This window comes from Carcharodon carcharias, chromosome 14 (genome assembly GCF_017639515.1).
Source record: "Carcharodon carcharias isolate sCarCar2 chromosome 14, sCarCar2.pri, whole genome shotgun sequence".
Taxonomy (NCBI): domain Eukaryota; kingdom Metazoa; phylum Chordata; class Chondrichthyes; order Lamniformes; family Lamnidae; genus Carcharodon; species Carcharodon carcharias.
The window spans coordinates 140,217,508-140,232,906 of NC_054480.1; the positions used below are offsets into that span (position 1 = coordinate 140,217,508).

General features: G+C 43.7%; 1 long non-coding RNA gene across 1 annotated transcript; it reads left to right on the top strand.

Moving 5' to 3' along the window:
* The first annotated feature begins 9,396 nt into the window (after window positions 1-9,396).
* On the top strand, window positions 9,397-15,086 carry LOC121287342. Its single transcript, XR_005945176.1, has 2 exons — window positions 9,397-9,538; window positions 14,549-15,086. It is a non-coding gene; the product is annotated as an uncharacterized LOC121287342 (long non-coding RNA).
* Window positions 15,087-15,399: the final 313 nt, after the last annotated feature.

Genomic DNA, 15,399 nt, shown 5'->3' on the forward strand with positions numbered 1-15,399 from the left:
AGCCTTATCAGTGGTCAGAGGCGGATAACGATGCATTCATGGAGCTTTTCAGCCGCTCTCCCAATCCTTTCCAATTATCCATTTGCAACTTACAATCGTGTTAAAATTCTGGAAACTTCCAGGAGCATTTCCCAGAACTGCACACCATATAACAAATGTTCTGAATTTCAAGCACATTGTAGAATGTAACAAGTCTCGGTTCTACCCAGCAGATAGAACAATGTGATCTTGAAAACAAGCCTTGTTGTAAAGGCATTGTTCAACAATTCGATTCCTTTTGTCACCCCGTCACTAGGGAGACAGGCTAAAAAAAAATGATCACAAACATACATTGAAGAACAATGTCAAAGTCAGTTTCAGTTACAAATCCCACCAGTGGATGTCAAGTGAAGTTCCTCATTGTCACTTTCAGCTTGCCAGCAGGGAAAGTGACAGTAAGTGGGAAGTGACAGTAATCGGCTTTCAACGTGGGGTGATGTAGTTTTACTTTGCAATGAAGTCACTATGTTACAACCGCAGCTGACGTTACTCACTGAGCAAGCCAAATCCCAGAGGGAAAACAAAAACAGAATTACCTGGAAAAACTCAGCAGGTCCGGCAGCATCGGCGGAAAAGAAAAGAGTTGACGTTTCGAGTCCTCATGACCCTTCAACAGAACTGCCAGTTCTGTTGAAGGGTCATGAGGACTCGAAACATCAACTCTTTTCTTCTCCGCCGATGCTGCCGGACCTGCTGAGTTTTTCCAGGTAATTCTGTTTCTGTTTTGGATTTCCAGCGTCCGCAGTTTTTTGTTTTTAAATCCCAGAGGGATTGTCTTACTGATCATAACTTTTTTTTCGTATTTTGAAAACAAGGGGGAAACTGCTGATCCCAGAAGAATAGAACCCCAGTAACACCTATGGGATTTTAAAATTTAAAAATTATTAACAGGAAGATAAAAAATATTTAACACACAAGAGTAAAATTACACAGCTGAAACAGCCTCACAAGACAGCTCCCAAAAAACCAACTTGGTCAGAACACACCAGTAAACTACTTGGCAACAGCTCCCTGATAAGATTTTTTAAACCATAAAAATCCAGTAATATTACAACTGCTGTTAGTTTAATAAAGTATAACCACACGATTTCTCACTCTCCTACTCTCTGCTGTGGAAATCCAAAGGAAGTTCAGAAACACACTGCTTTCTGAACACAAAGGGAGGGACTTTCCACACCTGCCCACTGCAGGGATCTTCTGGTCCTGCCGCAAGTCAATGGGCTTCTGGCTGGGGCGCTACCTCGCCTGCGGTGGGTCCCACCTGCGACGGGACCGGAAAATCTCGACAAAGACTTTCCTGGCTTGAAACTGGGTGGCTGCTTCAAATTAATAACTTTTCTCAGCACGGAGCAGGTCCCAGGATGTCTCCCCCACACAGCCAATCCAACTCAATGAAACATCTTTTCTTAAATATCTTTTTTTCCCCTTTCATCCTGGACTCCATTGTCCTAAGCACCTCTTCAGGCTCAACTTTTCCAAAATATAAAAATCTTTCACGTCTTCCTATTACCTCCACTTCCGGGTCAGATACAATTTAATGACCTTCTCTTGCTTACTTATGAAACCTTTGTAAGTTGTAAGGCTCCCTTAAGCTCCCTTTGAAATTTAGCAGCTGGAAGGTCAAATTTTTACCTATCACCTAATGCAAATTTTAAAACCCAATCAATTTATTTGTGAATCCACTCCACCAGGGCCTCTCATTGCAAATGCATGCATCTAACACCTTCACCTCTCATCTCTCAGTTCCTACAAACAAGCTGTCTCAATGAATCTTCCCCCAGTTTAATTAATCATGGACACACACACGCAACACAGAGAGCCTTCCTTACAGAATACCACTCTATTCCCAAAAAATATTAAAATAATAACATCCATCTTCACAACTATGATATATAAAGAAAGCGATGGAAAGACTTTCATGATGTCAGGATGTTCCCAATGGGCTCTAGGGCACAAGTAGCACTACAGAAATGCAGCCACTGTTGTAATGTAGCCAATTTGCACACGGCAAGGTCACATGAACAGCAATAAGTGAATGGCCAGACAATCCATTTTAGAGATGTTGATGGAGGGATGAATATTGACCAGGAGACTAGGAGGAGAACAACAACAACAACTTATATTAATATAGCCCCATTAATGTAACAAAATGTTGTGAGGTGCTCCACAGGGCATTATAAAACTAAATGTGACACAAAACCAGGAGACACTCAGGCAGATGACAAATAGCTTGGTCAAAGAAATAGGTTTAACAGAGCGTCTTGAAGGAGGATGGAGAAGTAGAGAAGTGAAGAGGTTCAGGGAGGAAATTCCAGGGTTTAGGGTCTGGGCCTCTGAAGGCAAGGCCACCAACGGTGCATCGATTAAAATCGGGGCCAGAATTAGAGGGGCGCAGGGATCTTGGAGGGTTGTGGGGCTGGAGGAAATGACAAAGATAGAGAGCGAGAAGGCAATGAGGGATTTGAAACAAGGATGAGAATTTTAAAATAGAGGCATTGCTTAACCTGGAGACAATGTGGGCCAGAGAGGTCCAGGGTAATGGGTTAAATTAAAAACAAGTTACAGGACTTGGTGCAAGTTCCGACACAGGCAATATCTTTTTGAATGACCTCAGATTTATGATGCGTAAAATAAGATAGGCTGGCCGGGGATGCCTTAGGATAGTCAGGTCTACAGGTACCAAAGGCATGGGTGAAGTTTCAGCAATGGATGAACTGAGGCAGGTGTAGAGTCGGGTGATGTTGAGTCGGAAATAGGCAGTTTTAGCAATGGCATAGATAAGTAGCCCGAAGCTCATCTCAGGATTATATACATCCACTGAATGTTATATATAAAGGGCTGAAATTTGCCAAGTATAAACAGTTAATGCCCTCTAAGTTTCTCTAACTTTCTACTGTTCAGCTAATTTTTCTAATGAAGCATTTCTGTCCTGTATATCACCTCCCTCAATCTACTGAGGTTGACCTCATGACCCTTAAACCCAACTGGTTAAGTGACATGGAGATTAGAAGCTTCAACACGCACCAGCGACAGTAAAAATCACTACTCAGTCCTGCTTCTCTGTTTTGAAATTCATCCCCATCAAATTGGTCCCATCCTAGCAGCATCTGCACTGTGGTGTAATACAGTCACAGTCCAGTATCCACCAGCACTGTGTAATATAAATAGCAATATTTAAATTGTTATATAGCAATCACTTCTGAAATTCTGTGGACATGTGAGTTTAATTCTCAGCTACAAACACAAGCAATGTCCATATATGTTGAGGGAATAAAGCAGTGTCACCTGTATTTAGGAAGGGTAACAATAAGAATAGGATATATAGCTCTTTGGTGTACTAGGCTAATACCAGGAATGGGTGGGTTGCCTTATAAGGAAAGGCTAGACAGGTTAGGCTTGCTGGGGTTTAGAAGAGTAAGAGGTGACTTGATCGAAACCTTTAAGATCTTGAGTGATTGGATGTGGAGAGGATGCTTCCTCTTGTGGGATAGTCTAGAACTAGGGGGGGGTCACAGTTTAAAAATAAATGCTCATTCATTTAAGATGGAGATGAGGAGAATTTTTTTTCTCTCAGAGGATCGTGAGTCTTTGGAATTCTCTTCCTCAAAAGGCAGTGACAGCAGGGTCGTTGAATATTTTTAAGGCAGAGCTAGGTAGATTCTTGATTAAAAAGGGGATGAAAGGCTATCGGGGGTAGACCGGAAGCTACAATCAGATCAGCCGTGATCTTATTGAATGGTAGAGCAGGCTTGAAGGGCCAAATGGACTACTCCTGCTCCTAGTTTGTGTGGTTGTATGTATGCATGTATGCATGTTCGAGCATATTTCTGCCATTCTATTAGGTAATAGCTGATTTGCATCTCAACTACATTTACCCGTCTTTGTTCTATACATTCCTTTATAGCCATACATAACAATCGATCTCAGTCTTGAAAATTTCAATTGACCCAGCATTCACAGCCTTTTGGGAGAACGAGTTAGATTCCCATTACTTTTTTTGTGAATAAGTGTTTCCTGATTTCATGTCTTCAAAAGGACCTAGTTCTAAGTTTAAGATGATGCCATCTTGTTCTGCAATGTTTCCATAACCCCTACCTATCCCTTAATCATTTTAAACACTGCAATGAAATCCATCCTCAAGGTGACTCAAGGGAATACAAACTAAGTTAATACAATGTCACCTTATGATTTAACCATTTAAGGCCGGGGAGCATATATCTACGCTATACCCCTTCAGAACATTACAACTTTCCAAAAGTTCAATGGCCAAACTGAACCCATAGTTGCAGATGGGATTTGACCAAAGCTCTGTGCAACTTTGGCATCACCTTCTAAGGCATTCCAGGAGCCTTTGTGGTTACTAACTGATGTTGTCTTCCAATCTTGGGATGTTGACAATCATTTGTAGCATCCCAACAAACTCAGCACAGTCCAGTGATTGAACCTATTGCCCTTTCTGCTCTATAAACACTCAGCTACCTACTGATAACCTTCCTCGTGTCTCAGGGAGCCCAGTTTATAATGTTCATGCACAGACTTGTCATATAGTTAGTCAGAAAGCCTGTTCTGTGGATGAAGTGATGTCTCCGGCTGTTCAGGGTGCCTGAGGGAAGACACATTTCACTTCAGCTGATAAAACAGAATTATTTTATCCACTAACAAAACTGCTGGATTTGCCTTTGCTCCAAGCAGGTATGGACAAGTCCACAGTGTTGGACTTATCTCTCCAATGATAGCCAGTTACTCTCATTCCCTGCCAAGTATTCAATACCCAGAACTTACAATTGCTGCAGGCTAGACTGAACTGAAGCTGTCAGAGAATTATTCTCCCATAATTGTATGAAATAAAGTCACTCCACAAAACACAAAAGCATTAATTTAACCATATAATTAATTTATTTCAGCCATCACATTGAGCGGGCTTTTAAATATCTCACCAGACTCGGCTATCTTAGTGTGTCTGCGATGGTTCAGTTCATAGTACTCTTGCCTCTGAGTTGGGAGGTTGTGGGTTCAAGTTCCACATCTGAGGTGGAATTTAAGGCATCCCACAAGGTGGGTATGGAGACCGGGGCTGCATTTAATCAAGCAGGAAGTTGCCAGTGGGGGCCCCCACTGCTTTCTCATCTCCACTCCGGTTAAATCTGGGGTGGGAAGGCTTGTGGGTGGCCTTCCCTTCCTGTTGCCAATTGAGGCACTTAAGTACCCAATCGATGCCCACTTAAGGGCCTAATCCCACCACTGCTGGTATTTAACCAACGGTGGGTGAGGCAGTTGCCATGGGCATGAGAAACAAACCCTGTTGAGGTTGCTTGTGGGCTCCCAAGGGGAGGGATGGGGATGTTCGTGGTCAGGCACGCGGTCAGTGCCTGATCGAGGGACCGGGCAGCTGAGAGCCACCCCCACCCCCTTGCTGCTGACCCATGTCTCACCCTCTCCTGTGATCCCCATCCCACCAGCCCGATCCTGCCCCCACTCATCTGCAGCCTGGGTCCATCGCTGATCCTAGGCCTCTGGTAGGTGCATGGCTGGCGGCTTTCACTGCTCCCACTAGCACTGCCAGCAATGGGCAGCTGTCGGCCAATCAGAGGCCGGCAACGCTGAGCGGCAGGATTTCTGCCCAGGGGTTCTTGATCTCAGGGAAGGTGCGGCACTGGCCACTTGAGAGGCACTTAATACTGTTCCGACCAGGAGAGGAGGGACGAACTGGCTCCCCTTTAGTTAGCATCTTTGTTTGGTTGCAAAAAAGGGTTTTAAATTTCCTTTCCCTGTATCTAATCCAAATGTAGTTACTTTTTTAATAAGGAACCAATCAAACCAGGCTAGCTTGAGTCAAAGAAAGAGTAAGTTTATTAGTTACTGGTGGAAAATAAAAATAATAAAAGATGTGACGACACAGACACACACACACAGACACACACACACACACACACACACACAGATACACACAGACACACACACACACAGACACACACACACAGACACACACACACACAGACACAGACACACACACACACACAGACACACACACACAGATACACACACACACAGACACACACACACACACACACAGACACACAGATACACACACACAGACACACACACACACAGACACACACACACACACACACACAGACACATACATACACACAGACACACAGACACACACATACACACACACACAAACAGGCACACACACAGACACACACACACACACACACACACACAGACACACACACACACAGGCACACACACAGAGACACACACAGACACACACACACACAGACACACACACAGAGACACACACACACACACACACACAGACAGACACACACACACACACACACACAGACACACAGACACACACACACACAAACACACACAGACACACACAAAAACACAGACACACACACAGACACACGCACACACACAGACACACACACACAGACACACACACACACACACACACAGACATACACACACAGACACACACACACAGACACGCACACACACACACACACACGCACAGACACACACACTTACACAGAGACACACACACAAACACACACACAGGAACACATACACACACACAGACACACACACACAAACACACATACACACGTATCAGAAATAAAAATAGTCCGAATGAAAGTTAAAAGAATAGACAATGACGTCCTTTGCTTGTCCTTGAGGTGCTTTCATTTGAAGTTAACTGGTTCCCTTTAAGATCCTGGAGTTGATTTAAAGCCCAGGTAACTGCACTTTGCTGGAGACAATTTCCTTCCTTTTACTTCTGTAACCCATCTCCCAGAAATCAATGGATTTCTCCTGAGGTTCTTTCCGATGGACAGTTATTTTTTCTTGCAGTCATTGTTGTAAACAAGTAATCACATTTTGATCTTTCATCTCAGAAACTTTTAACACATTTCAAGATAGTATAAACCAACAGGAGAGGAGTGGTTATGTCATCCTCCACATGGGAAGTTTTGAGTGTATGTTGGGTCCATCTGGCTGGTTAGCAGTTCCCATTACCTTTACTGTTGATTAAAATTCAAGTTTTTTTTTAAATAATTTTTCGAAAATTAGTCGGCATTTTCATGACAATACCAACAGGCCTTCCCCAAAGCAGGGACCTCACTGGCTCTCCCATTGTCTGCATTAAATATCACACCAGCACAAAATTCAAGGCTGACACCCCAATGCAGCACTGAGGGTGGGCTGCACAGCTAGAGGTGCCGTCTTTTCGATGAGGTGTTAAACTAAGGCCCCGCCTGCCTTCTTAGGTGGAGGTGAAAAACCCGGTGACACAATTTCAGAGAGGAGCAGGGACAATGTCCTGGCCAATATTTATCCCTCAAGCAAGATCACAAAAACAGATTATCTTGTCATTATCACATTGCTGTTTGTGGGAGCTTGCTGTGCACAAATTGGCTGCTTCGTTTCCTACATTACAACAGTGACTACACCTAAAAGGTACTTCACTGGCTGTAATGGAAGGCGCCATATAAATGCAAGTCTTTCTTTGTTTTAGGTGTAATGAGAATAGCTTTTAAATTGGTCCTTAAAGGGGGAAGGCAGAGGGACCTAGAGAGGGAGCTCCAGTGAATGAAGTCTAGATGGCTGAAGACATGGCAGTCAATAATAAAATAAGATGGGGCTTGGGGAGCGGGTGGTGGGGGGGGTGGTGGGGGTGTTGGGTGTAGAAGCTGGTATTAAAGTGATGGCGCATTGGGGCAAGTGGGTTATAGGATTGTAGAAGCTTACAGACCTGGGGGGCAGGGGTGTGCGTGGAGAAGCCACAGAGGGATGGAAAGAGAAAGCTTAAGAATTTTAAGTTTCAGTCACTCGTCAACCCAGGACCCAACACTCAGTTCCAAAACCTGACATATAGCAGCAGGGACGAGGTGAAAACTGTGTGGGGAGGCCTGTCTGTGTGTTCATGCCCCATCCTCTACTTTCCTGCAGGAAAAGGCTATTACCTGCCCCCATGCAAAGGATGCTGGGCTTAGCTACCTGGTTACGTTCTTTGCCTTCACCCCAAGTTCTGCCAGGGGAAAGGTGATGGTGATCTCTGGGACAAGCAGTGGGGAGGCCCAATGATGGCTATTTTTGGAGAGAAGAAGGAAAATCTTTCATTGATATACTGTCCTTAATGATCCCTGGAGCTTCCAAAGTGACTGAAAGCCAATTAAGTATGTTTGTAGTGTAATTACTGTAGTAATATAGGGAACATGGGAGCCAATTTGCGCACAGCAAGATTCCACAAACAGCAAACCAATAATCCATTAGTGATGTCGGTTGAGGGATGAACATTGACCAGGACACTGGGAAAACTGCCCACTCTTTGAATAATGCCAGGGGATCTTTTATCTTCACCCGAAAGAGCAGGTGGGGTCTCGATTTACCATCTCATCTGAGACACAGTAACTCTGACAGTGAGGCATTGCTGCAGCATTGCACTGAGCTACCAGCCCAGATTATGTGCTTGTGTCACTGGAGTGGGACTTGAACCCACAGCCTTTGCTCTCTCTCCCTCCCTCTCTCTGTCTCTCTCTCTCCCTCCCTCCCTCCCTCTCTCTCTCTCTCTCTCTCTCTGTCTCTCTCTCTCCCTCCCTCCCTCCCTCCCTCCCTCCCTCTCTCTCTCTCTCTCTCTCTCTCTCTCTCTCTCTCCCTCCATCTCCCTCTCATTAACGGTCACTGCTCTCTATCCTCAGGAACCATCCGCTTAGTGTTTTAAGGGCCGGAATTTTATGGCCCTGTCGCCGGCGGGGTGGGGAGTGGGGCTGTAAAATGTGGCAAGCTATTTTTAAACTCCATGGACTTTGGCGGGAAGGTAAAATCCTGCTGCCATAAAATTCCAGCCCAGGTTTCGTTCCAAGCCTTAAAATGAAAATCTGACAATTTAACCTTTACGGCCTTTAATTGGGATCTTCCTTCTTCCCAGTTCGATGGCACTGCCACATTACACGGTGCTGGTTCCAGTGCTCAAGTTAGGCTTAGGGCAAGACGACCATTTGAAGTCCCCTCCTATTCACCCGGTGGGTGGAATTGAGAAATCCAGAGCAATGAAGTTAAATCTGAACAGCTTCTTAAAAATCGGATACAAAAATTACAATGTAAACAATTAATAGGGAATTTGTTGTTTTTTTCATTAATTTAGATAGAAACCAAGATATTGCCACAGATCGAAGCTCACAATGTTTTGAATCGATACCATGGATTCTGTTTAGTGTTAGTAATTAGATGATTGACGCAGTTTGTTTCATCTCCATTGCACCATCTGAGTGGACAGGTTTCAACAGGCACCCAATCCATCAGCCAGTGATGTCAGGAGGGCTGAATCTATCTACAACAGGGCTATGTAGATAGAAGGTTTCTGGCGGTGCCTTATTTTGCAAACGTCTCCTTGGTGATACCAGCCCAAGTTGCGCAGGAAGAAAAGAAAATCCAGCCCACTTTCACCTTGCTGAAGGGAATTAATCCCCAAACAAGCTTCAAGGTAATTAATTTGACGATCAGATGTGGGTGACCCAGAGGGCATGGATTTCTTTTGAACAGTGCTTGTAGGGTGCTACTGCCTCTGACTTCTCTTGGCCCTAAGCCAGAGTCTGAAGCTTTTTTTCTCGTACGGCGCTGCTTTGCGTCTCACTCATGGCCGGTACATTTTGCAAGAAGCTGTTAGTAGAAGCTTGTCAGACCCACTGGGCAGATTAATTGCAGTGTGCAAAATAAAAAATTGCTTTAGCCCTTTTTTGTAGCTGTTAAAAATCTTGGACATGTGGCGTAACATGACCTCCTTTAGCTGATTCTGTTTAACTCCTTGGGCTGGATTTTCAACCCCCCCGCTCACGCCACCAACCACCCCCCCCCCCCCCCCCAAACAGCACCAGGATCAGAGGCAGGCAGGAGCTTAAAAATAGCTTCGCCAGCCTGCACGCTGGTTCCCCCAACTCCGCACAGTATCCGGGTCACTTTTGCGGAGTCAGGATTAGGAGAGGGCATGCAATGAGTAGCCAACGTGGTTCATTAAGAGCCGCTTAAGGCCAATTAAAGGCAGCAGATTGGGATTTTCCAGCCGCCTCCTTGTTCCCACAGGCGGTGGGGGGGACCAGTTTAGCTGCCCAGAGGTGCCCCATTGGCGATAGACCCAGGGACCAGGGCTCCAGGTAAGCCCTCCCTGCCTGCCTGGATGCAGATGCTGCAACACCCCACCCTGCAGAGGGGCACCTCCCTCACAGCGGTGGACTGGCCACAAAAGCAATTCTTTAATTTAGGTTTTACAGGAGTTGGAGAGAGGGTGTCTCCTCCTTGGAGCATCTGCTCTCTCACTTACCTTCCATCGCACGTCTGCTGCTCCTTTCAAGCTGGAAGCTGATTGGCCCTCCAGCTTTTGAAAGCCCGCAAGTGACCCTAACCGAACGGCAACCCCGTCTCCAGGCCAATTAAGGAATTCGCCCATGAAAATCGGAATGAGCGGCTGTTTCCTTCCCAGGAACGGGTTCAGGGCCACAAAACCGTCCCAACATCTGTTTCCAATGCTGCAGATAAATCCTGCCCCTTGGCTCTGCACTGCCAGAGGTGCAGCCACTCAGATGAGATGTTAACAAAGGCTGTGTCTGTGCTCTCAGCTGGACGTAAAAGAGCCCAATTGCAATATTTTGAAGAACAGCACTTCTCCCTGGTGTCTTGTGGACAGGATCAGGCCTAGCTGTGATGCCACCTGCAGAGGAATAGCCTAATTACTCTCTAGGCTCCCCGCTGAAAAAAGGCCAGCTGCTTGAGGAACCCAAAGGCAATGTCACACTGGGGGTATTAATACCTTCCTGAGAGGTAGTGAGATGATTTGGGAAGAAAAGTACACAATTGTTTCTTTCAGAAAACACCCTGACACACAAATATAAATTTATTTAGTACTAAGCATTCTTGCGGCAATCGAAATATTGATAAAAAGGGTTTTCTTTGATGATGATGAAGGGGTTTAGAAAAATGGTGTTGTGGCCAGAATGATTAATCATTTTGTTCCTATGACTCACAATGAGAAGAGAGCACCCATTAGTGGGATTGCCGATCAGCAGCCTGTTCAGAAAGAGATCTCCCTGTGCTTTTTGTTCTGCAATTTTGTGAGCCATGTTGTCACTTGTCAAGCGAGCGATCTTTTTAAGACAAAGAATGAGTAACAGACAGGTGGAGGGAGATTCCTGGCAATTGCTGCCGCAGAACATCTGCACGCGAGTCTTCACAGCTCATTAACTGCCACATACCACCAGCACTTCCCTCTGATCAATGTGACTGAATCCAAAGTTGCTCCATTAGCAAAACCTTTGAACACTTTAACTGACAGAGGTGTGGCTGGAGCCATGGGGAAAATAACTTTTGTATGATGGGTGTGACAGTCAAAACATTCTTACTGTGAAAGGGAGGATCGACCTTAACATTGCAATGCCACCTGCCTCTCCTTACAGGAGCAGAGAGGTTAAGGTTTCACGCCTTCCCCCCACCCCTCAGCTTCATCAATGAGAAATCATCTTGAACAAAGTGAGTGAGATTTGTTTTGACCGTTACTGTTGTTCACTTGCTATCTGAGCAATATAGCCGCTTAACTATTTGTATCTTGCCTCAACTCATCAAATGTTTCTCATTCCACTTCTAAAAAGAATGGAGGGTCTAACCCGTGAAAGACCCATGGCGGGGAGGAACAAGAGATGAATTTCTGCAGGGGTTCTCCTCTCTGTCCACTGTAACTTCGGGAGAAGAACTGCAGAAACCCTGGAGGAAATGGAACACCTTTGGTCTGTCTGCAAGCATGACCCAGACCTCCCTGTCACTTACCATTTCAACACACCACCCTGCTGTCATGCTCACATGTCCATCCTTGGCCTGCTGCAATGTTCCAGTGAAGCTCAGCGCAAACTGGAGGAACAGCACCTCATCTTCCGACTAGACACTTTACAGCCTTCTAGACTAAATATTGAGTTCAACAACTTCTGCTCATGAACTCTCTCCTTTATATTCACCCCTTTTTGATCCCCTTTTCTCAAATATTTATTTTTTAATTTTTACATATACATATTTTTTCCCACTTATTTCTATTATTATTTTTAAAATTTATTTCCATTCATTGTCTTATCCCCACCTTTTAGCCTATTTTGATCTTTTCTCCTACACCATCCCCTGTCCCCACCCCCACTAGGGCCATCTGTCACTTGCTCATCCTGCTTTCTACTCTTAATGTCACCATTAGCACCTCCTTTAGCCGGTATCACCACCATCAACACCCCTTCAACCTTTTGTTTATGACATCTTTTGCAATCTCTCCTTTGCCTCCACCTATCACTGGCCTGCTATCCAGCTTCACTTGTCCCACACCCCTTAAACAGTATATATTTCACCACATTTCTACTTCTGTTTAGTTCTGAAGGAGAGCCATATGGACTCGAAACATTAACTCTGTCTTTATCTCCACAGATGCTGTCAGACCTGCTGAATTTTTTCAACAATTTTTGTTTTTGTCTCAGATTTCCAGCATCCGCAGTACTTTGCTTTTATCACTTGTACCTATCCTGATGGTTTCCTGTTCTTTATCCTCACCTCAGCTGAGGTATTTCTTGAGAGCCAGTCCTTGGTTACCATCCCTATGACTCCTCTCGTACACATTTTATTTTCTCCTTCTATCACATTGACGATGCTATGAAGGTTCATTTTGGTATTGTGGTGTCTGGATGGTGTCTCAGAACTTTTATATAAATAGATAACCAAGAAATAAATTCACTTAATTCATATGCAGCTTTTCAAGGAAGTGGTTTTGCAGTTCCTCCCATATTGAGGAACCCATTGAAACTCAAACTCTATTTCTTGTGCCTCATTTTGGTATAGCTCTCTGGCAAAGAGTTTGTACAGACCTTTTTTTGATGAACAGTCACACTGACTTCTTTAACGACGGAACAGGCGGGCTAAGTTGTCAGAGAGGTAGATGCTCAGATAATTGATGGATCAAAGTTGGCTGAATGAAAGAATCCAGATGTTGGCTTCTGGTGATGCCACTGTGGAGGAGTAGCAATTATTCATATGATTATCGGCTTGCTTAACATTTTTTTTTTGCTTCATAATTATTTAAAGTTAATTCAATGTTTGAGAGAATAACCTGGAAAGATGTTATCTGATAGTATACAATGGTTGTATTTATCTAATATTACTTTATCTGCTACCATAAGGGGGGCAATGTTGAGTAAATATGACAAGAATAATTACTTTTTTAATGTGCATAAGGGAATTAAGAGAATACTGTCACATGCTTAAAAAGTGATTTAAATTCCATTTAGTAACAGTGCAAATGTTTTCACTTCTCAGTCGGAGAAATAACTTCCTGATCAGGAAAGCTCATTGGTTTGCCAATGTGGTTAAGGTTTAACAGTGCCCCCAGAGGTACTTTGCATTACAGGTAAAATCGTGGTTTCCATTGCTTCTTCACTTGTCGTTCCTGGCAATAATTTGTCGAAGGAAAGCGGCAGTATGGATTTGAGAAAAAGCAGAGATTCAGTGAAAGCCCTCATCTGGCTCTCTTTCATGTCAACAATTCCATTGCAAAATCTATATGATTGCTCATTCCAACATTGCATTCCTAAATTAGACCAGATAATAGTAGCACTGAAATTCTATCGACCCTTATTAGGCAACATGAAAAAACAGAAGAACAAGGGCCTTATTGGACCAAAGATTGAAATTATAATCTCTTTTTGGGCTGTTAGTTAAAGAAGGAATGTTGGCCAATAGATTGGAAGAGCTGCATTCTCTTAGAAAGTTTACATGAGATTTTTTACATCTACCTAAACAAGGGCGGTGTGATAATCTTAATCAGATGATGAGTTCTCCCACAATGCAGCCCTTCTTTAGTTCTAAACTTATGGCCAAGATTAGGTAACTCAAATCCTCGAATGGAGGTTGAAACCACAATCTTCTGACTCAGGCTACCACTGAGCCTCTGACTCACGCTGTAGTGAACACATTTGTATGCCATTCCTCTGTGCTTTTTTTACAGAGGTGGTAACCCAATCATTTTGAAATAAAATAGCGCTCTGATCAGACCACTTCTTGAGTTCTGATCACCAGAACTTTCAAGTACCGGGGGCAACTGCAGGGAAGAGGCATGAGACATGAGTAAGAGTCTGAGATCTGAGCTTAAGAATGGAAAAACTTGAATTTTTCAGCTTGGAAAGCTGATATCCAGAGGTAATCTTATGGTTACTTTTGGACAAGGTAAAGCTGGGAAATTTTTGCAAGCTAAATTGCAACAGTAGAGCAAAGGGACCCAGTTTCAGAGTTCTTTACACAAAGTATGATCTGAACGTGGAATGAACTTGGGTGTAATAACAAAGGCAAAATTCCTAAAATAATGTAAGAACCATATGGATGCTACAATGTGGAGACATTATTGGATGGATGAAGCAAGTTGAACTGAATGTTTTATCTCATCTGTAACAGACTTGTTATTTTGTGATCTCTCCAACTACAGTTCCACGGCTGTGATTCGTTATTCAAGCAAAACATTTAGCATTCAAGATCCTGTTCCAACTATTAGTTTTACTTAAAATTGTTTGTAAATCCATTGCTTGACGCACTTAACATTTTACAGGCTATCCAACACATACAAGTCATTTGCACACTAACTTGCAAAATTCTGGGCTGATGTACAAATATGACAAATCAGAATTTTTATATAAGCAGCCATTTGGATCCTTAGCCAAGTCAAACACTTGTTGGCAAACACAATTTTTCATCTAGCAGGATTCAACAGCACATTTTTAAAAATCAAAGAAAGCTTTCTGATAGCTGACAATGTAAGACTGGGAGAATATTGAACAGTTTGCTTCATTGAAAGAAGATAACACGACTTCCTTATCTAATGGGATGAGGTCATCGCTGGTATTGGCTCATTCAGAAATTCTTGTTCTGTGGCTACAGGTCACTGATAGGCAATGATGTAACAGATAACATGGAAAAAAAAGTCTGAAGGCTGAGAACACCAATAAAAATAGTCCTGTTGTTTCAAATGCCATATTTGGAATCTGAGCATTCAGAGGCATTAACTCTAGCTGGTACAACTGAAGAGAGGTTTTACAGACACAAAGGAGAACAAAGAACAAAGAGAGATACAGCACAGGAACAGGCCCTTCGGCCCTCCAAGCCTGTGCCAATCATATTGCCCGTCAACTAAAACATTTTGTGCTTTCGGGGTCCATATCCCTGTATTCCCATCCTATTCATGTATTTGTCAAGCTGCTTCTTAAACACCACTATCGTACCTGCTTCCACCACCTCCTCTGGCGGCGAATTCCAGACACTCACTACCCTCTGCGTAAAAAA